Source organism: Barbus barbus, assembly GCF_936440315.1.
Source record: "Barbus barbus genome assembly, chromosome: 8".
NCBI classification, from domain to species: Eukaryota; Metazoa; Chordata; class Actinopteri; order Cypriniformes; family Cyprinidae; genus Barbus; species Barbus barbus.
In genome coordinates this window covers 22,443,188-22,467,485 of record NC_136736.1, presented here as the reverse complement: position 1 = coordinate 22,467,485, position 24,298 = coordinate 22,443,188, and the positions used below count along the sequence as shown (strand labels likewise).

Below are 24,298 nucleotides of genomic sequence, written 5' to 3'. Positions count from 1 at the left end.
ATACTGTACATTTGGCCTCATTTGTAAGTCGCTCTGGATAAAAGCAGCTGCTAAATTACTAAATGTAAATGTAAATATAATTTTAGGCCCAATCTATATACAGTAGCAATCTTCTAACCTTTTCTCACTGTTATATTGATTGCTCAAACATATGTCTACTGGCAGAAATAATATTGCACTCAAATTGAAAGAAATTGGGTATTTAAAAAGATAAATAAATATTACTGCTTTGTTGATTTTTCCCTGAGAGAATTCATATATAAAAATGTAATACACACAAAATCATTGTCAAAATCATTTCAGGTCATTTTCATATACTTTTCATATTTATGCGCTTTCAGCACAAAATTAGGAATACATTATTATGTAATTGCAGAATGTAAATTGCAGTGTTATACGGCTCCGTGCTCCCAGAGCTCTTACCCCAGTTTTCCAGGATTGATGGACAATGTAACCACAGCAGTGCTGTCGTGCTGCTGAGAGGTTTGCTATTGTAGCTCCGTGTAGCTTCGCTTTTCTGTTGAATCTCTATCTTACTTTCACTCTCTGTTGTTTAAAGTGATCAAATATAACTTAATTCCCACCATATTCCGGGTATCTATCAAACTAATCTAAAATCTTTTTTTTTTTTAAACCGCGAGTGCAGCACGTTAGTCGGTTAGCTTGTCACTCGCGGTTCCATTCGCGTTTCTATTATTGTTTTCTTTTTTCTCGCTCCATTCCATTTCTCTCTCGCTCCGTTTTTCACGAGTTCATCAAACAACAGCGGTAAGTGAATCATTCATCAATCACGGTGAGTAATGGCTTCTTCTCCTACTATTGTTGTTTGCACTGTTTGTCACATGTACATTTTATCTCCCTTTGTCGGCAACAAGGAATTCACATGTGATCAATGCAGGGAAATAGTTAGGCTGACAGAGAAGATTTCAGAACTAAAGACACACATCTAAACTTTAGTTGAGGATAGTAAGAATGTGAGGGCTGTAGAAACTGCTTTGGATGCACCTAGCTCAGGGACTCCTGTACATTGTTCAGTTCTGGTTTCAGCGCCTCGGCAGCAGGGCAACTGGGTGACTGTGAGGCGGCCTAGTCGCGGGTCAAAACACTGCTCTTCCGTTCTGATCAAAACATCAAACAGGTTCTCCCCACTCAGTGAGGCACCCACTGAGAAACCTGATGAAAGTGCTCTAGTTATTGGCGATTCTATTGTACGGAACGTGAAAATAGAGACACCAGCCACCATAGTCCAATGTTTACCGGGAGCCAGAGTGCCTGACATCTTGGCAAATTTAAAAGTGCTGGCTAATGCTAAACGTAAATTCAGTAAGATTGTTATTCACGTTGGCGCTAATGATGTTCAACTTCGCCAGTCGGAGATCACTAAAAATAATGTTAAAGAGGTGTGTGAACTTGCAAATACGATGTCAGACACTGTAATATGCTCTGGTACCCTCCCTGCTTACCGGGGTGATGAGATTCATAGCAGACTGTCGTCACTCAATGGATGGATGTCTAAGTGGTGCCCGGACGAGTTTTTTGGGCAGACCAGACCTGTTGAAAAGAGATGGTCTTCATCCCTCCTGGGGTGGCGCTGCTCTTCTCTCTAGAAATATGGCACAAAGTCTTAGAGTTCGTACTTGACTAACTGGGGCCCAGGGCAGGAAGCAGACAGACTGGCTAAACCGACCGTCTGCTAGCCGCATCATATCGAAGGAAGTCAGTTCATTTTCAGCACATAGAGACTCTTTCACCTAGATAATCACACTATAGACTTGATGATGCAACGGAAACTATGGACTCTCTCTATTCTAGCACCTTAGATACAGTTGCTCCTTTACGCTTAAAGAAGATTAAGGAAAAGAGTCCAACACCGTGGTATAATGAGCACACTCGGGCCCTAAAGAGAGCAGCCTGGAAAATGGAGCGCAGCTGGAGAAAAACAAAATTACAGGTATTTCCGTATTGCTTGGCGGGAAAATACTCTCTCCTACAGGAAAGCCTTAAAAACTGCTAGATCTGCTTACTTTATGTCTCTTTTAGAAGAAAACAAACACAACCCCAAGTATTTATTCAATACAGTGGTTAAATTAACAAAAAATATAACATCAGCAGGTGCAGACATTACCCGGCAGCACAGTAGTAATGACTTTATGAACTATTTTACTTCCAAGATCGAAACTATTAGAGATAAAATTGTAACCATGCAGCTGTCAGCCACAGTATCGCATCAGATAGTACGCTATAGATCCCCTGAGGAACAATTCCACTCATTCTCTTTTATTGGAAATGAAGAATTGTATAAACTTGTTAAATCATCTAAACCAACAACCTGTTTGTTAGACCCTGTCCCATCTAAGCTCCTAAAAGAGGTGCTTCCAGAAGTAATAGATCCTCTTCTGAATATTATTAACTCATCACTGTCATTAGGATATGTCCCAAAAACCTTAAAACTGGCTGTTATTAAGCCTCTCATTAAAAAACCACAACTTGACCCCAAAGAATTAATTAATTACAGACCGATCACAAATCTCCCTTTTCTGTCAAAGATATTAGAAAAGGTAGTATCATCACAACTATGTACCTTCTTAGAGAAAACTTATATATTTGAGGATTTCCAGTCAGGTTTTAGACCATATCATAGTGCTGAGACTGCTCTCAGAGTTACAAACGACCTGCTTTTATCATCTGATCGGGGTTGTATCTCTCTATTAAAAATCAAGATCTAAGATGGCGCCGCAGATGGCAGATACAGTGCTTTGCTCTTCAGTGTTTGTACTGTTTATGTTTGTTTTTCCTGTTTTTTGTTTCTCAAACACGATCAGTTTTACCAAGGATGACCTGCTGAACATTCGGCAGAACACACTACAAAATCTTTTACTGGATTTTGACTATTCGGACGTTTTGCTGGACATTGTAGTTGGCGGAGCCGTAGCTCTGGTCAAACGCTTCAGGATGCGCAGATTTAGAACGGCGTTGCCTAGCATCCACCTGGCGAACACCTGTGTGTACACAGAGTATACACAGAGTGTGTACTACACCTGTAGTAACACACTCTCCTCTATGTGCACTAGACACTTTCCACACACTGCTGCGTGTATACAATCCCACAAAAGACTCAGCAATACTGTATATGTATGTTTACATGCTCAGGCACTACAAATCATCCTGCTCTGTTCCCCCACCAGCTGCTCGACTCAAAATGTCTCTCTGTGCACGTGTACAGTATTTGTGAAGCATTCGTATAGTTTGTATTTTTTATCTTCTATTTTTTAGTTTGTATAGGGTAAATATTTATGTGACGCATTCATATAGTTTGTATTTTTTATCTTCTATTTTTTAGTTTGTATAGGGTAAATACTTATATATAGTATACTTATAGTTAAACGATTAGTGTTTTTTTACTTCATTGTTGTATGTCTGTATTTATGTAGCACCGTGGTCCTGTGAGGCACGACATTTCGTTCCACTGTATGTCCCCACATGTAGCAGAATGACAATAAAGCTCAACTTGACTTGACTTGAATCTCCGCTCTCTACCCAACAAAACATACAAACTCCTTCTGCTCTCTCGGACAAACAAGGATTTTTCTAACTCTGCTGCTCTGTGTTTCAAGGAAACCTGGCTGAATGGCGACATACCGGACAGCGAGCTACATCTGGCTAACTTCACGCTGATCAGAGCAGATGGTGACGTGGAATCAATGGGGAAATCGCGAGGCGGCGGGATGTGCTTTTACATAAATGAAAGGTGGTGTACAGATGTAACTGTGTTAAAGAAGATGTGCTGTTCAGATGTAGAAACGCTTTTCATTAACTGCAAGCCATTCTATTCGCCGCGGGAGATATGTTCGTTCATTCTCGTAAGTGTCTACATTCCACCGTAAGCGAACGCTAGATCAGCTTTAGAGAAACTCGCTGATCTGATCACAGACACAGAACAACAACACCGGGACTCTGTTTTAATCATTCTCAGGGACTTTAATAAAGCAAATCTCTCCCCCTGAACTGCCAAAATACAGACAGCACATCACATGTCCCACCAGAGAGAGTAATATATTGGACCACTGTTACACAGCGATAAAGGACGCATATCACTCTGTCCCACGGGCAGCTTTTTTCACTGTTTGTTTCATCTCATACTGACCTACAGGCAGAAACTTAAATCTGCAATACCTGTATTAAGAACTGTTAAAAGATGGACTAATGAAACAGAGCAGGATTTACAAGCCTGTTTCTCTCTCACTGATTGGACTGTTTTTGAAGCTGCTGCAAACGATCTGGACGAGCTCACAGAGACTGTAACATCTGTGGCGGGAGGAGCAAACGACAGACACAGTGGGCGTGGCGTCAAGCCTCTGAGAGGTTTTTATTAAACAATAAGGGATAAAATAAAGTGTCCAAAGGGAAAAAAGTGTCCAAATAAACGGGGAATCTGGTGTCCTCGTTGTGCCGCGGGGCTTGTGCAGGAAGGTAGTGTTCAGAAGGGAAGGGTCCAGGGAAGGGGCGGAGTCCGGTGGCCGCACGCGCTCCCCTCTCGGGGCCGGGAGCGAGTGGCGGCGGCGTCTCGTGCGCGGCTCCTTCCATCTCCTTGGTTCCCGGCGCTTCTGGGGGATTCGACGGCCCGGCATCCTGGCCCGTCAGCCGTCTCACGGGTGCGGCAGTCCTCCTCGACGCACCCTTCCTGGACCCACGAGGACACCAGCGTGCATGCACGGGGAAGAGACCGGTCTCCCGAGGAGAGGCGCGCTCGGCGTTTAAACGGCGGCGGTGATGAGGCTCTATTCACGTCAGGTGCGCCCCATCACACGCCGCCAGCCCTGCGTGTTCAGCGCCCCTCCTCTCTCACACACCCACTCCCGTCGGGAGCCTGGTGAAGGGCGGCGAATACGGGACGGGGTGGTGATGATGGACAGGGGGGAGGCAGCCGACTCGTCACATTCCCCCCCCCCCAAGCGACATCCCCGTCCGAGGGTCGCCGCCCACGCGGGAGTGCTACCTTCCTCAACCAGGCTCCAGCGGTCGGAGTGGGCGGGGCAGGGATTCCACTCCGGGCAACTCTCCCTCTCGCACCGCGCCGGAACCGGGACAGAGGAACCGGGTATTAGTTATCAGCCTCAACCAGCCACAGGGTAAATGACAAATAGAAAGAACGTCACTTACCCCTTTGGTGGCTGGGAGGCTGTCCCCGTCCTTCCTCCGTCCCCGTACGGGCTCGACGGCTTCTTGCGAGCGAGAGGGGATGACGTCATCTGATGTTGCCCAACTGCGCTGTCTAGGCTCCGCCTGCCCGCATTCTCCACCACTGTGGCGGGAGGAGCCAACGACAGACACAGTGGGCGTGGCGTCAAGCCTCGGAGAGGTTTTTATTAAACAATAAGGGATAAAATAAAGTGTCCAAAGGGGAAAAAGTGTCCAAATAACCAGGGAATCTGGTGTCCTCGTTGTGCTGCGGGGCTTGTGCAGGAAGGTAGTGTTCAGAAGGGAAGGGTCCAGGGAAGGGGCGGAGTCCGGTGGCCGCACGCGCTCCCCTCTCGGGGTCGGGAGCGAGTGGCGGCGGCGTCTCGTGCGCGGCTCCTTCCATCTCCTTGGTTCCCGGCGCTTCTGGGGGACTCGACGGCCCGGCATCCTGGCCCGTCAGCCGCCTAACGGGTGCGGCAGTCCTGCTCGACGCACCCTTCCTGGACCCACGAGGACACCAGCGTGCATGCACGGGGAAGAGACCGGTCTCCCGAGGAGAGGCGCGCTCGGCGTTTAAACGGCGGCGGTGATGAGGCTCTATTCACGTCAGGTGCGCCTCATCACACGCCGCCAGCCCTGCGTGTTCAGCGCCCCTCCTCTCTCACACACCCACTCCCGTCGGGAGCCTGGTGAAGGGCGGCGAATACGGGACGGGGTGGTGATGATGGACAGGGGGGAGGCAGCCGACTCGTCACACATCTTATATCAGTTTCTGTGAGGATATGTGCATTCCTACCAGGACTCACAACAATGACAAACCATGGTTCACTGCAAAACTCAGCTCAGTCAGAGCCAAAGAAGATGTTTACAGAAAGGGGGATAAAGTCTTGTATAAACAGGCCAAATACACACTGAAAAAGGAGATCAGAGTGGCAAAGAGGAATTATTCTGACAAGCTAAGGAACAAATTCTCTTTCAGCGATTCTGCTTCAGTGTGGAAAGGTATGAAAGATATCACCAGTTACAAGACACCATCCCCCAGCACTTTGGAGAATCAACAACTGGCAGACGATCTGAATGCGTTCTGCTGCAGGTTTGAAAAATCACCCCACACCCGCCCTGAACACCTCTCCACACAACCATTCACACGTCTAGGAACTCCCCTCTCCCCCACACCTACAATTCAGATCAACGAAGATGATGTGCGCAAGGTCTTCAGAAAGAACAAAAGAAGGAAAGCACCAGGCCCAGACGGTGTGTCACCAGACTGCTTAAAAATCTGTCACACAGATCTTCAACAGGTCACTGGAGCTGTGCAAAGTCCCCTCATGCTTCAAATGCTCCACCATCATCCCCGTCCCAAAGAAACCCAATATTACTAGACTCAATGACTACAGACCTGTGGCTCTAACGTCTGTGGCCATGAAATAATTTGGCTTATCTGAAGGCCTCCACTGGACCCCCTGCAGTTTGCCTACAGAGCAAATAGGTCTGTGGATGATGCAGTTAACATGGGACTGCACTTCATCCAGCAGCATCTGGACAGACCAGGGACTTATGTGAGGATCCTGTTCGTAGACTACAGCTCCGCTTTTAACACCATCATCCCGGACACCCTTCAGAATAAACTGACACAGCTCTCCGTCCCCACCTCCATCTGTCAGTGGATCACCAGCTTCCTGACAGACAGGCAGCAGCTAGTGAGGCTGGGAAAATTCACATCCAACACCCGCACCATCAGCACTGGAGCTCCTCAGGGCTGTGTTCTCTCCCCACAGCTCTTCTCCCTCTACACCAACGACTGCACATCTAAAGACCCCTCTGTCAAGCTCCTGAAGTTTGCCGATGACACCACACTGATGATGCAATGGGAACGCCCTCTGGGTGTGCCAATTTTCTGAAGCCCCTTTTAGAATCACGCCAATTCATTGGCTGATGGCACGGGCACCGCCTCAACGCTCTTACGTCGCCATCCATATACTGGCGAACACGCTATCTGCTCCTCAGATTTCTCTGCCTTCATGAAGCGGACATTTTAGCCCTTCTGCAGTTTTGTCATGGAGTTTTGTCGCTGCCAGCCACCGTGTTCTCGCTTCATTGTGCGCGACGACCCACACGGTAAGTGTGTTTAGTGTTTCGGTTTTTCACATGTGCGCGAGGTGGTTTACGGCGCTTCTAAATGTAAATTCTGTGAAAACCACTGTCTCAAAACCCTCCGCACTAGGCTTGCAGTTTTTGAGAAGGAGTCATCCGTTTTTCCCCCATCGCGCTCCGGAAGCCACCGAGGCCCTCCAGAGCGAGGCCAATCTGCAACCTGGGGTTCGGATGTGGAGCTCGAGGCGATGGCGATGGGCCTCGCCCCATTCTCTCTCTCTCTCACCTGAGCCCACGACAGGTAAGTCACTACCTTACCACGGATTCACCGGTGTAATTCTCGCATGATTATTTATGCCTAAGCCCGGAGGTGCTCAAAATTATTTCCTTCGGGCTAGAGGACGTTTTGTACACCGCGGCATCTGACCTGCTTCAGCCAACGCTCTCCCACCTAATGGCCAGGAAGCGCAGCCTTCCGTGGTCAACTCAGAGCTTTTAGACAAGCTGGCGTGCACCTCAGAGAAGCTCTCTATTGATTGGCCTGACGAATCCCAGTCATCTAAGCTTGACGAGCGGTTTCTGAGCGGCCTAAATTCAAGGCCTGCGTGGAGAAAGCTGTCCTTTTTCAGTGATCTGCATCAGGAGATCTCCAGATTCTGGAAGCAGCCATTTTCCCCCCGCCTCACTAACAAAACCGCTCGTTTTGCTGCTTGATAACGCAAATTGGTATGTGTCTTACTATATTATTTTCGAGTATTATCTTAATTATGAAGAACACACTGGTTTGTTGTGCAAAAAGATTTTCCATTTACTGCATGTTGTTATTCTTATAATTTACCTATAGCAGCTATGAACCTGAAGTCTCATCTATAGGCTTACTTACGCATTTAGGAATAAGGTGGATAATGCCATTCTGGCGATCAAGGTTACGACACCTCTCGTCATCTTCGGCTCCTTCATGGAACTCCAGCCCCCTTATCGGGAAGTCCTACATGGCAAGGCTGTTTGAGGAGGCAGTCAACTCTGTGGTCGACAAATTTCGGGCGTAGTTTTGGTTTGAATATTGGGGGGTTGATGTGGACCCCGGGTCATGCTCCCTCTTAAGGTTTATTTATTTGTTTGTTTGCTTAAATGTTTATTTTTGTAAAATGGTCTTTTGTGCTATCCACCACACATGCAAAGTTGGTTGATTGCGTAACTGCAATAAAGTAATAGGCTAGTTAACAATTACTTGTTTACATAGGATATATAATGTATTTTATATTATTTAGATACTTAGGCTATAGTTTGACAGAATGTTCTAATTCAACACGCCATGTTAAGTCAATCTAACTTAACATTTTCGTATATCGATATTGTTTGTTTCTTACTCCCTAACAGTTCATCAAGCTCTTAATGATTTAATCTATGCCATCACTGGAATATCTGAAGGCCAGGTTTTTCCATCACTCATCATTAGAACCCATTGGCTCTCGATTCTGACTTGTACTTGCTCTTATGAAAAAGTACCATAGTTCTTAGTTAGCATTTGTTATAATAAGGCTAGCCTATTAATCATTACCAGGCCAATAATGACTTTTTATTAATCTATATTGCATTTGTTATGAGAAACGACAGCCTTTAGAAACAATAGCTACAACATGCCACAGTTGTAATATAAATCTATAGGGAAAAATCTATTCCCTTAACAGATTATCTATTATAAATTCTACAATTTAGACAAAAATTTACCACAATAAAAATGGGGTGGTGATGGCGCAGTGGATAAGACACATGCCTTTGGTGTGAGAGACCCGGGTTCGAATCCACTGTGAGACACCAATGTGTCCCTGAGCAAGACACTTAACCCCTAGTTGCTCCAGAGGCGTGCGACCTCTGACATATATAGCAATTGTAAGTCGCTTTGGATAAAAGCGTCAGCTAAATGAATAAATGTAAATGTAAAAAAGTCTACAGTAAAACGTGATAAATTATAGGAAAGGTGGTCATGAGTAGTTTAAAAATACTTTAATATTATGTCAGTGCTGGTGCAAGATTGTTTTCTCCTCTTTTCATCAGTCTTTTTAGATTGTGCTTTTTTTAAGATAATATTCGACTTTCTGCATAGCATTTTAAAGTGGCAGTTTCTAAATAGAATTCAAATAGATCACATATTTTGCCATCAGCTTCGCAATAGGAATGGCGTGTTGTGCTGATTAGCACTCTGTTCGGTTCATACGTGAGGTTAGCGCTTATAAAAGTGCAGAAGGCGCGATTCAAATAATTAATAAATAGCCTGATTCTAGGTTTCCATTAACCGTGGTATAAATATTGGGGGGTTGTACTTGCTAGTTTTGGTTAATGGGGGCCCTAATCTTCATTGTTTATCCTTTTTATATATCATTCAAAAAATTCACAAAATTCCAACCTATCATTGAAGTAAAACAATTGAAAGTGGGGGGAAAATCGCTCTCGGTTACTTACGTAACCTTGGTTCCCCTTTCTTCAAATACTACTGAAGCCTTATTGAATCACGCCAGTGAAACTGGCCAATGGCGTTCAAGTGCACGAAATGTGAGTGGGAATCCCACTCTATATAAGGCAGCGCTTGTACGTCATCCATTTAGAATCTTGACTGAAGCAACTTGGCATTCTAAGATTCTGAGCTAGGTGACACGGCAATAAGAGCAATGTCTTGTTCCCTCATCTCAGGGAACTGAGTTTACGTAAGTAACCGAGAGCGTTTCGAATTGGTCACTCTACATTGCTATGGGAACATATAAAATCCCGCCGTGTCATAGCGATGGAGCATGGCTCGACTAAGTATGTCAAGTTTCACATTCTGAGCCATAATGAGAGCGGCAATGATATTGGTGCTCTTGGTAAACACAGCTCAGGTCTACAGGGCCTAGTCGAAACCATGTAATAGTCAAGTGGGAGCGTGACAACTAGACGATGCCGCATCACACCAGGGGCGGAGTTAATTCCGGTGAAACAGAGAATGTGAAATGGTGGCGGCTTCGGCACTTTCACATATAGATTAGTTGAAATTTGTTTCATTTCAATTAAATCATTTGTTATGATGCAACGGCCATACCGGAGTATGATGGTGATCAAGTCCTAAAAGACGTGATGAAGTATATCATAACAATATGATAAACTGATAGGGACAGCATTGAATGGTGCGTCAATAGAGGGGTGTATACGACCAAGTCAAAACCACTGAGATAATAACTGAGGCTGAGTAGGTGCGTGCGCTGCTCACACTGACAGCACATGTGAGGCCAGTGATGACACATCTAGGTTATAAAACCTTGTGAAAGTGCTGGGTGATGACCAGTCTGACGCCATGCAAATGTCTTGAATTGATATGCCATTTGCCCAGGCCCACGAGGACGCGAGTCCGCAGGTTGAGTGGGCCCGAACCCCTATAGGACATTTCACGCCCTTAGAGCTAAGCAATTGCGTCGACGAACCAGTGTGACAGCCTTTGCTTGGAATCAGGCAGGCCTTTTGTGCATCCTCCAAAACATACAAATAGCTGCTCCGAGAGTCTGAACCTAGAGTCTAGAGCGCTCGAAATAAGTGCGCACTCCACGTACAGGGCACAGCAGGAGTGCAAGCAGCCAGTGTTTCGGGGTGGAAAGCAGATAGTGTTATGACCTGCGCTTTAAATGGAGTCGAAAGCACTTTAGGCATATAACGTTTTCTAGGCTTCAAGGTGAGTCTGCAATCACGAGTCGTCAATTGAAAGCACCTGCAGGTCGCCAACTCGCTTAACCTGTTAACGTTTAACAGAGCGACAGCGCACTGAAGCGTTTTTTTCCCCACTAGTTTAATGTTTATGAATGAATTTAACGTGAAAGAATATCGTTAATCTTGACAAACTATATATCATTCTGAAGGTCTAAGCCTCGAGCATCGACGACAGATCGCTGTTTTCCGATGGAAAGCTTATAAGGAATGTATTTGCTACATTTGTGTAAGCAGTACACATCAAAACAGGCAGAATAAAAAAGCCGTACGTACCAGATTCATTGTAATAACGAGCCACAAACGCGTTCACTGCTGAAATCCCAGTTTAGTTAGAGAGTTAAGGGTCCACAGAACAACATCCCAGCGAGCACTTTTAGTCCAGCGAAACAATAACGTTGTAATAAGGATGAATATTCCTCTGTTTACGTTTCATTTCCTCGGAAGAGTTATTGTTCGCGTCCGTTATGGAATAAATTACGCTCAAAAACAACGTCTTGGTGGTAAAAAAACAACACGGTGCTGTAGCATACAGTTTTACAAACAGAATGAGACCGTCCACGGAAAAAAAGCCTCAGAAAAGCGGAATATAGTTTCTTTGAATTTGGCGCTCCCTCCTGCGAGCCGTGACGCACACTGTGACGCAGCTGTCATCTGAGTGGGGCGTAACTTAGCGATCTGCTTTATCCATAAAAAACTGTTTTTTTTTCTTCTACATTTTTTATATGTGTGTGTGTGTATTGTGTGGGGAATGTGGCCGTATCTGCATGATTATAATATGTATGGACGGACATCAGCGTGTTTATTACCGACTCTATGACGGCTATCATTGTGATTCAATGATCAGCTATTATTGATTATATGGCCCATCTGTATGATTATCATCTGAATGGAAGCACATCAGCGTGTCATTACTGACTGTATGACCATGTCTGCCAATATCACTTGCTATTTTTTTCTATTTTTTTTTCTATTTTTTTTCCTTTTTTATTACTCAAATAATTATTTTTGTATTTTTTTAGTGCTCAAATAAATCTGTCTATTATTTTATAATTGAAAAACTATGCAGGAACATGTATAATGACTAAATTAGCTTGTATAATTCTGCAATCCATTTGGTGGTTATTTTTCCTCAAACAGGGGGGTGGGGGGACTATAAATAGTTTCAGAAAAAATATTGCATGAATCTCATTTTTCATGATATCTTCTTCAAATTTGAAATATGAACTCAGGAGACATGTGGCTTTCAATCCATTACTTTTCTGGATTGCTCCAGGACTTATTTCATGTATTTGGAGGAGGTCTCTCACCAGCCACAGCAGTGGCCGTGAGCTCACACCACCTTGGTGATTTATAAACGCTACCATTGTCATGCTGTCCGTCCTGATAATGGTGGAGAATGTCCGGGAGAAAGCACTCGAGCACTAGGTGTACTTTGATGCGCAAGGTGCCCGTGCACCATGCGCTTTGTGGCACCCGGCTCTTTAGCCAGAGCTGAAGCATTCGCATATGTAGGCATTTCAGTGGGGGACAGTGCCCTAACTTGAAGACTGCGAGAGAGCTGTTAAGTTTTTGCATATTCACAGTCAGCCCTAAGCTCTCAAGATGAGCGAGGAGTCTGAGCTTGTCGCTGAGCAGCGCACTCTTTGATTGGGCAAAGACTAGCCAATCGTCGAGATAGTTCAGGATGTGCATTCCACTCTGCCTCAGAGGAGAGAGAGCAGCCTCCATGCATTTCGTAAATTTACGAGGGGCCAGGCATAAGCCGAAGGGCAGGACCGAGAATTGGTACGTATCCTCTCGAATGTAAATCTCAGGAAACGCCTGTGGCGAGGGGCTACCTGAATGTGGAAATAAGCATCCTTCAAATCCACAGAGATAACCAATCTCTCGATCTGATGTGTGAGAGGATTTGTCTCAGCGTAATCATTTTGAACAAGCGCTTCGAAAGCATGCGATTCAGCGGTCTCAGGTCCAAGATTGGGCGGAGTCCGCCATCTTTCTTTGGTACCAGCAAATAACAACTGTAGAAGCCGCTCTCGTGGTCTGCTAGGGGCACTGTGTCACTGCGTTTTGCGAGGAGGTTGTGTATTTCCTCTCGCAGAACTGAGGCATTCCGCTCCCGTACAGTGGACATTAACACACTGTTGAACACACCGGCTTCTGGCCGGCTCGGCAGGAGGCGCCCACTCTAACCCGAGCTCATCAACTGCCTTGGACAGGACGCTTAGGAGCTCGACATCACTACGATGGAGGTCCCCTGCATTGCTGCTGTGGGGTGCAGTGTAATCCAGCAGGCTGTTCGACCACTCCTCTCTCTCAGACGCAGCCACCGAAATAGCACCACATCTTGCGCGCTGGGGAGGAGTGGAGATCAACGGTCATGAAGCGCACTGGAAGGGAAACTGCAGCAGGGGGGTGAGGATCACGTGGGCAATGAGCCGGCGCGAGCTCATCATCTGACCTTGACAGATCCACATCGGAAGCTCTCGGCACTTTCCTCCTTGGCTCAAAAGAGGCTGCAGAGGAAGAGCGTGGCAGAGCTAGTTGGGCGAGTTCATCGCCTTGGATGATGGCCACATGGAGCCTGAGAGTCCGAAGGCTCATACCTCCACAGTGGGGGCAGTACGCCCCGCCAAGCGCCGCCTCTGCATTGGTGCGACCCAGGCAGAAGACGCACGACTCGTGGCCATCAGAGAGTTCGATTGGCTCCATGCAGGAGAGGCAATCGCGAGTCATCCTTGTTTCCTAAGCTCACCGGAACACAGCAGGGGAAGAGAAGGCGTGTCTGCTGCAGCATGTAGATCATGGTGAGTAGTCTTGTTGATAGGCTTCTTGCTTCTCGTAGAAGGTTGGCTGAAGGAAAAAATTCTGAATGGATGACGTACAAGCGCTGCCTTATATAGAGTGGGATTCCCGCTCATATTTCACACACTTGAACGCCATTGGCCAATGTCACTGGCGTGATTCAATAAGGCTTCAGTAGTATTTGAGGAAAGGGTATTTCCCATAGCAGTGTAGAATGACCAAATCGAAAGGGAACTCATTGTGAAATACATGCTTTCTCTAGTTCATGTTGGACACAATTATTGGCACCCAATTATTGCAAGGTCCTTTTCCCAGGGTAACAGCTCTGAGTTTTCTCCTATAATGCCTGAAGAGTTTGGAGAACACCTGATAAGAGATCAGAGACCATTTTCTTCATACATAATCTCTCCAGATCTGTTATGAAACACAAGGATGATGGAAACAAAGATGCAAGTAACCAGTTTATTGACAGACGGTGAAATGGCAGAAATGAACAGAAAGGATGAATGAAGTCTCTCGGATGGGTAGGTGGTGCAGGGACTTTGATGGTCAGCGTGGTGATGAATGGTGAAGAGTGATCCAATGTAGAACATCCAAAGACACGATAACCAAGACAAGACAAACCAGAGTTTCCAAGGACGAACACACGATGAAACAATCCACTGACATCAAACAACGATCTGACAAACAGGAGAGATTGCAGTGAGTTTAAGTAGCCAAGAGAAGATGAGCAGCAGCTGGAGAGGGTAATGAGAACAGGTGACGGGGATACAAAATAATGAGGGCTAAACCAAATCAGACAGATCGATGGGGGGAGACAATGGAAGAAACCAAATCAGAACAATGACAAATACCAGAAACACAAGGAGACATGTAACACACAGACCTACACAAGTACACGTGACATGAAGAACACAATGGATTCATAAACCGTGACAAGATCCTTCAGATTCACAGCTACATGTTAGTACTTCTTCTCTTCAGTTCACCCCACTCATTTTCTGTAGGGTTCAGGTCAGAGGACAGGGACAGCCATGGTAAAAGATTAATTTTTTGCTCATTGACCCATTTTTGTGTTTATTTTGATGCTTGTTTTGGATTGTTGTCCTGGTGGAAGATCCAAACATGGCCTATTATAAGATTTCTAACATAGGCAGTCAGGTTTTGATTTATCTGTTGGTATTTAATAGAATCCATGATGCCATGCAACTGAACAAGATGTTCAGGACCTCTGGCAGAAAAACAGGCCCACAATATTAAAGATCCAGAAGTATATTGAACCGTGGACATGGGGTACGTTTTTATCCCTGTTTTTACTAAACTCATCTGGTGGGTTTGCTGCCAAAAAGCTATTTTTTCAGTTTCATCTGACCATAGAAGCCAGTGCCATTTGAAGTTCCAGTCGTGTCTGACAATTGAATTTGCTGGAGTTTATTTTTGGATAAGTGAGGACAATTTTCCTTGAAACCCTCCCGAACAACATGTGGTGATGTAGGGGATGTTTGATATATATTTTTTTAGGTTTCTAACCACAAGACTCAACTAATCTCTACAATTCTACAGCTGTGATCCTCGGAGAGTCTTTGGCCACTCAAGCTCCCCTCCTCACCGTGCATTAGGACTAGGGCTGAACGATATGGACAAAATTTAATATCTCGATTTTCATGCCAGATATCTCGATATCGATACGATACGATATGACTACGGGTTCGGTGAAAACCAAGCATTTCTCAGAAAAATAAAAACAACATAATACAAAAAAATTTGGAAAGTGTAGTTTTATTTTTAAGAACTCACTGGTGGACGTCGACTCGTACGGCGTAAAGGCCCTTTCAAGGCCCTTTCACACAGGACGCGGCATGCGCTGCGCTGCGCTATGAAACCCATTCATTTCAATGGCTTGCGCTGCGCGAGGGCGGTTAGTTGCTGCGCCGACCAAAGCGCACGCGCAGCGGAGCGCACCAGCGGCGAGCTTGCGCGCGCGCCGCGGTCAAAGTTCAAAATAGTTCAACTTTTGCCGCTGCGCTCTGTGACGTTTCCCCGCGTGGCCAATAGAAACGGGGCATCCAAACAAGCGCCGAACTCAAAATGGATGAACAGCTGATTCTCTGTGTGTCTGAATTTCCAGAGCTATACCATACAAGTTTGCGGTCGAATAGGGACCTCAGCGGTGCATTCAAGGGCACTCGTAAAACTGATGTTAGTTGTGTGACTGCCAGAGTTGTATGCAGGGCGGGGCGAGCGCGGAGAGGGGAAATCTATATCGTCTATATCGTTGCTTTTTTCGATAGTAATATCTTGAAAGTTCATATCTCGATATAGATACGATAACGATATATCGTTCAGCCCTAATTAGGACGATATAGACATGTCCTCTTCCAGGCAGATTTTTAACATCTTTAGTTGATTGGTACCTCATAATTATTACTCTGATGGTGGAAATGGGGATTTCCCCTGCTTTAACTCTTTTCTTACAGCTACTTTCTATTTTGTGATGTTCAACAATCTTGTTCTGCACATCAGAACTATATTCTTAGGTTTTACTTCTTGTGATGGATGATTAAGGGAATTTGGCCTTTGTGTTCCTCATATTTATAATCCTGTGGAACAGGAAGTCATGACTCAACAATTTCATACTCCTAGTCACCCTGGTGTGCTAAAAAAATGTAAATATGAATGGGAATATACTTCACATATATTTTACACAAGAATTTCAAGGAGTGCCAATAATTGTGGCCAACATTCATTGGAGACAAACATTTATTTCATCATGAGATTTTCTCCCCACTTTCAATTGTTTTACTTCAATGATAGGTTAGAATTTCGTGAATTTTTTGAGTGAAAGATCAAAAGGATAAACAATGTAGATTTATTTTCACAGCCGCCTTTGCTTGTATTTATCATGGGTGCCAATATTAATGGAGGGCACTGTATATACACACAGTATATATATATATATATATATATATACCTGTGTATATATATATATATATATATATATATATATATATATATATATATATTAGGGGTGGAACGGTACACAGATGTCACGGTTCGGTACGTACCTCGGTTCGGGGGTCACGGTTCGATACGATTTCGGTACAACAGGGAAAAAAAACTAATCTACTATGCTCCGATTCTTTTCATTTCTTTTGAACAGACTGTAGTGCAAATTACAATTTTTTCCACCTAGATGTGAAAATACTAAATATTATTACATTGTTATATTTATAAAATCTGTTTTGTTTTGATTGTGAGTGTACACAAATAAAAGCAGACCTTTATACAGTGATGCATTATTAATAAGACAATAAGTGTTTAAAGTTGATTCTGCTGGTATAAGAAAACAGTTGAAGTGATCACGCCGGAGCGCGTACACACTACGCGTACATACTACACACACTAGGGTTGGGCCGATAGACGATGCCATCGTCCATTGCCAATGGCTGACAGACATCACGATGTTGAACCGACATTGTGATTCCTTTCCCCCCACCCCCTCTTCTGCAATCCGCCACATCCCAATACCGTGTTCGGATAGGAAATTAAGTGTACTACGGAACCCCTAAAGGGAATAAATAGCCTATGAAATGGGAGGATAAAAAAAATAAAAAAATCAATACTTTCTCTCGCAATTAAATCGTTGGGTAATTATACTGTATATAAATTGCGGGCATCAGGGAGCCGCTACTAATATGCAGGGCATTGAAACACTTTCGAATATGCACTCTCATTTCACTTTGACTTTCGAGATTCGTGATCACATGGACTCTATACTACAGAGCGGCAGTACTTACCACACATTTTACAAGATTAGATATTATAACACACACACACACACACACAAAGTAGATCAAGGTCCGTTCTTCGTACCTCGCTTAATACATCTGAGATGATTTGAAAAATGCCAGATCTTCTATCCTTATAATTGATCTCTGGCTAATTTGGTTCCTCAAATGAATTTGCATCTTAGATTAAAATATCTGGATTAAGTTGTCTAAGATTACTGCGCATTCTCATGTTCCCTGAAAAGGGCAGATGTATCGATACTCAAAACCACAATCAGCAACGCAGCGATTGGCTGGTGGCAAGACAGCAACGCAATGACATCATATAATTAAAAAGACACCTGACGAAAGAGTTGACAAATTTATGGACCTTTATAAGAAAACAAAACTACATAAATGTATATAGGCATAGATATAAATAGATAAATTAAATGTGCACTGTTTTTAATTTATTTGTAATTTGTTTTTTACATAATTCCCAATTATTTATATTCATGACTTCTAGTATTTGTACAGGCTTTACATTTTTATATCTATGTGGTAATTAGCAATTCATTTAATTTTATCTTTGAAGCAGATTTGTTACGTAACAGCATTAATTAAAGTTTCTTCAAGTTATCTGCATCTCCTGCGCTGCATCAAGCCCCTCCCATAATATCTGTCATCACTCAAATTAATGCACAACTCAGATTAACTGTATAGCATGTGTATAAGACTCCAATACAATTATAAATTAATTATTTCATCACTAATAAATCTTTCAATGAGTAAAACTGGCTGTGTCTATAGTACTATTGTCACGTGTTGCTGGGAGCAAGGAGAATGCAGGAGACGAGGAGAACAATTAACATTACTTTTAATGAAGATACCAGGAAACATGGAGCACAGGAATCACACAAACAACGAATGACGATTAAGACCGGACACAGAGGCAGGGAAGCAGAGGACTTATAAACACTGGGGAAAACTAGATAATTAATAAAACACGGAAAAAACAAATATGGGCACAAGAGGAAGGGAAACACAAGACACAGGAAGACAGGACTGACAATTATAGACTACACAACATTGTTATCTTATTTTCAAATAAATTTTTAAATTGTTATTATTTTAAATAAGTAGCAGTGGTTGGGACAGATTTTAAGTATCAATTCTGCTTAAAAAGATGCGATCTAATCCTGTTTACATGAAATAAACCTGCTCCCGAGCAGATTTAAGCTTACGGACCTGTTGCTATGACAGCAAGTCCAGGATGAGCTTCGAAGAAGCAAATGATCCAAGATAAAGTGAAATCGTCAACCATCAAATCCAGCTAACTGAGTTAGGGATGTAGAAAGATTGGACCCCAGTTCCAGCATTGCTAACTTGACAGTGCAGTTGGTACTTTATCAAAATAAAACACAGTGAACCAAACATCAGTGCGCCCGCCTCTGTGTCACCGTTGGACCGCGACTGAAGTACAAAGCCTATAATTTACATAATAAATAATAGTTTAGCATTCAGATACATCGCAAATATGGAAATATTATGGAATAGTTGGATTTGTGCCGAATGAGAGAGGTAGGATACACGAGCACAAAGCCCCATTTCGCAAACAGTTGAGCACTCCATTGTCAGTATATGTGAGAGACGCGTTCAGAATCAGCACATGGTCACTGTCTGGGGGCTTTGTTTACAAGTGTGCAACTCATGGCATTCGCTGTTCTTCTGCTGGCGGTTATCAAACAGCGTTGCATTACTGTGGGCACCCCCTTATGGATTGGGGGTGAATTGCCTGTTTTCGTTGAAAGGCCTCACACCTGTTTCACACATACTCCGTTTGCAGTGTGTTTGCGGTGCGTTTTTTTCCGCACCCATGTTAACAGATTAAAGCATTCACTGCATGCGATTGCGGTCCGGCAGTGTGTTCCAGGAGCGGTGCGTCTGCAGCAGTGCAGCGAACGTTTCTGCACCGAGTCTATTTTTGCTGTGCTGCACGCGCTGAATTAAAGTGATAGCACTTTGTTCGCTTTTTGGCTAGGTTCAAAACAATTAAAAGAGCACATTTAGATAAACAAGGCAACATGTCTTGTGGAGGTAGAAAAACAAAGTTCTTTAAGACCCTCGGGATGTTTGTAATAAAGATTTAAATGTAAAAGGCACTAGAGCCAACTGTTTCTGTCAGTGGTAAGCTTTAATTTAAAATATTTTTGAAAAGTAGGCTGTATGCTGTGTTTAAATGTGTTTCCACTTGCTTGAGCAACTTAATATACAAATCTAGAAGCCAAATGCATTTAATACGTTGTTTATATTAATTGAGTTTAAACGTAAATATGTCTGAAAGATTGTGTAACTGTACTGTGATAAAACAGGATCACAATGCTGAAAAAGCGCTTTCAGTAGGCTATAGGCTAACAAGATTTGGATTTTAAATCAAAATAATGGATAAATGTTGTGTTTGTGGTAAACAGCTGCGGATCAGGAGCGAACTGCAGAAATTGCAGATATCAGAAATTCTGAGTATCTGCCGATACCGATATCGATCCGATAACTGGGCAGTCTTTATTTTAATCAGTGTTGAATTTTTATACCTCAATTTGTGTTGACCTGATAATGACTCTTTTGTGTTACACACAATCTACTAAATATAGACAATTTTATTGTAAAGAAAGACAACAAATGAATGCATATATAATTATACTCTATGACAAAAATACTATTATAAACTAGGTTAGTGGATAATTCAGTAGCAAAAGTTACTCTAGAAAATTCATGAGTGCACAATTATATAATATCTAAAATTAGTGGGGGAAAAAACATTATTTAGTGGGGAACAAATAAAAGTGAATAACTGTAGGACTAAATCTAAAATGATAATGTAAAATTATATACATTGCTCTCTGCATTATAAAATACAATCATGAAAAACATAAATATATTTAATAATGTCTTTTATATATATATCTTTTATATATATATCTTTTAATATATATCTTTTTATATATATATCTTTTAATATATATCTTTTATAAAAAAGTTATATATTTATATATAAATATATATACTGTAAAATTAAAAGACATTTATTTTAAATGTATAGCAGAGTAATGAGGCAGAAACATATGATAGATAAGATGAACAAGAAAGGCCATTAATAATCTTTCATTGTGCAAAAGTATTATGATACGAAAGGCTCCAAATACAGAGCGGCACAAAGCGCTTAAATGCGCATTCTGTGTGCAGAATGATGCGCTTGAAGCAACAAGGAGTCACATCGCACAGCGCTCCACAAGTCCGCATAGAAAGGTTCAAAGCACAAAGTGAAAATATATTAATGCGTAGTGTATTAAATCTGTGCGATAGTTTATTGAGCCTTTTCTTTTAACAGTTTTAAATTGTTAAAACAATTCGCGTTCGACACTATAGAACATGACATACTCATAGATCGATTACAAAACTATACTGGTATTCAAGGGCAGGCTTTAAGTTGGTTTAGATCCTACCTGTCCGATCGCTACCACTTTGTTCCATTAAATGTGGAGTCATCTCAGTTATCACCAGTAAAGTATGGAGTACCACAAGGATCTGTCTTCAAGTTCTCTGCTATTTTCAATATACATGTTGCCCCTTGGTAATATTATTAGAAAATACGGGATTAGTTTTCATTGTTATGCTGATGATACTCAACTATATATCTCAACAAGACCAGATGAAACTTCTAAACTAAGCTAATAGATTGTGTAAAAAAATTTAAAAGATTGGACGACCAATAATTTCCTCCTATTAAATTCAGATAAGACAGAGATATTACTTATTAGACCAAAAACAGTACACAGAATCTCTTGGATTACAATTTGCAACTAGACGGTTGTACTGGTACATCCTCTAAAGTCAAAAATCTGGGTGTTATATTAAACAGCAACTTGTAAACTTTGCAACTTTGAAAATCATATTTCCCATGTTACAAAAACAGCATTCTTCCATCTTAGAAACATTGCCAAGCTTCGAAACATGCTACCTGTTTCTGATGCAGAAAAGCTAGTTCATGCATTCATGACCTCTAGACTGGACTATTATAATGCACTGCTAGGTGGTTGTCCTGCATCTTCAATAAACAAGCTACAGATAGTCCAAAATGCAGCGGCTAGAGTCTTTACAAGGTCAAGAAAATATGATCATATTACCCCAATTTTACAGTCTCTGCACTGGCTACCTATTAAGTTCCTGTTATGGAAGGGGACTCAACACGAGAGAGATGGTACAAAAGGTGAGTTTATTAAAAGCAGATGAGCGTTGGTAGATGAATGACTTGGTAAATTCAGACTATAGAGACTGTGAGATGACAGGATACTTGACTGTTGGTTATTGGGATCTTGACAGGAGCTCGTGGATGACAGCGGTGCCACACACCTCACTTCGGGATAGACAGAGACTCGGAGGAAGGATCTGGATCCTGGACACGGATGACGACAACACTTGGAAGGAATACAAGAGGTAAGTACACACATAGGTTGGTAACAGGTCGATAGCTGAGATAGCATACTTGAGTCCACTTCGTTGGAACGAGATCGGACGTCTGATGCTTGTGAGGTGTGTGGTTTTATGGTGACTGGTGATGAGGTGATGATTCAGTGCAGGTGTGCTCATTAGTACTCTGGTGAGGGTGCTCGCTGTGATTGGGTGGACTGAGAGCCTGGTCGATCTGTGACATTACCCCCCTCTCCATGGCCCGCTCCAGAGGGCCGGAAACCTCGACGACGTGGTGGTCTTCCTCTTCCTCTGGGTGCTGCTCGAGTCGGATGAGTGGTATGGAATTCCTCTAGTAGGGAGGGGTCCAGAATGCCATCTCTAGGGACCCAAGATCTCTTTTCCGGACCGTAGTCCTCCCAGTCCACTAGGTATTCCAACTGACCACCACGGCGCTGGGAATCCAGGATTTCCTTCACTCTGTAGATGGCTCCGTCTTCCAGGATTAGCGGGAGAGGGGGCTCGACGTTCGGACCAGGCTCTGTGGAGGGAGAGACAGGTGAGTGGTAGGGTTTCAATAGGGAAAGGTAGGATGGATCCGGTTGAAGTTTAAAAGTGACCGGGTTGACCTGACTGAGGATGGTGAAGGGACCAACAAATCTGGGACTTAGCTTTTTGCAGGGCAGGCGCATCTTGATGTCTCGGGTGGACAGCCAGACCTTCTGTCCTGGCTGATATTGTGGAGCTTCGGATCTACGAAGGTCGGCTGTCATTTTGCGCCTGCACACTGCACGTTGGAGCTGATGGTGAGCATCGTCCCAGACCCTCTCGCTTTCCCGGAACCAGTAGTCTACCGCAGGTACTTCAGATGGTTCTCCAGACCAGGGGAAGAGTGGTGGCTGGTACCCGAGTACGCACTGGAAGGGAGTGAGTCCAGTTGAGGCCTGACGTAAGGAATTCTGGGCGTACTCGGCCCAGCCAATGAACTGGTTCCAGGATTCCTGGTGTCCGTGGCAGAAGGTTTGCAGGAAGCGGCCGATTTCTTGGATCTTCCTCTCCGTCTGCCCGTTGGTCTGAGGATGGTATCCGGATGATAGACTCACGGTCAGTCACATCTAGGAGTTTAAAAAATCCTCTCCATACCCTGGAGATAAACTGAGGGCCTCGATCGGATACGATATCCTCCGGGATACCGTAGTAGCGAAATACATGTTTGAATAGTTTTTCTGCCGTTCCCATGGCGGTGGGTAAGCCCTTGAGGGGTAGAAGTCTGCAGGATTTTGAGAAGCGATCTACGATGACCAGGATGCAGGTGTTGCCATCGGATGCTGGTAGGTCAGTGACAAAGTCTATCCCTAGATGTGACCATGGCCGGTTGGGAACGGGCAGCGGGAGGAGTTTGCCTGCAGGTAGATGTCGTGGACTCTTTGACATGGCACATTCCGCGCAACCCTGGATGAACCTTCTCACGTCCCTGGCCATACTGGGCCACCAGTAGCGATCTTTCAGCAGCGAGAGGGTGCTGTTGGTCCCAGGGTGGCCAGTGCCCAAAGAGTCGTGAATGGAGCGGATGGTGGGTATGCGTTGAGATCGGGTGACATACTGTTTGCCAGGTGGGCAGCCCGGCGGAGTGGCTACGGAGGCATTGGCGGGAGTCTCAGGGTCCGGGTTCCACTGAATGGGGCAGGTGATGATACCATCAGGGATGACAGGTTCAGGATCGGTATTCTCTTCTTCCGGGGCATGGAGACAGGAAAGGGCGTCAGCCTTAACATTACGGGATCCAGGGCGATAGGTGATGGAGAAATTAAACCGGGTGAAAAACAGGGACCAGCGGGCTTGACGGGGATTCAGGCGTTTAGCATCTCGTAAGTATTGTAAATGTTTGTGATCGGTGAGTACTGAGAATGGATGTTGTGCACCTTCCAGCCAATGCCTCCATTCCTCCAGGGCGAGCTTTATAGCAAGGAGTTCTCGGTTTCCGACGTCATAATTCTTCTCCGCCGGGCTGAACTTCTTGGAAAAGAAGGCACATGGATGAGTCGGGCTGGATTCCCCTGCTGCTGGGAGAGTACGGCTCCTACTCCCGAAGTTGAAGCGTCGACCTCCACCACGAAGGGCCTCTGAGGATCGGGGTGGACGAGGATCGGAGCGTGGGTGAAGGCGTCCTTCAACTTCTCGAAGGCTTCCGTGGCCGCTGGTGTCCAGGACAGAGACTTGGGCTTGTTTCTCAGGAGGTTAATGAGCAGACT

The 24,298-nt window shown here is 44.0% G+C and overlaps 1 protein-coding gene across 1 annotated transcript in view; it reads right to left on the bottom strand.

Annotated features, from left to right (window-relative positions):
• LOC306873394 (glycine receptor subunit beta-like) overlaps positions 1–24,298 on the bottom strand; it is an 89,343-nt gene that overhangs the window by 5,958 nt on the left and 59,087 nt on the right. The window lies entirely within an intron of this gene.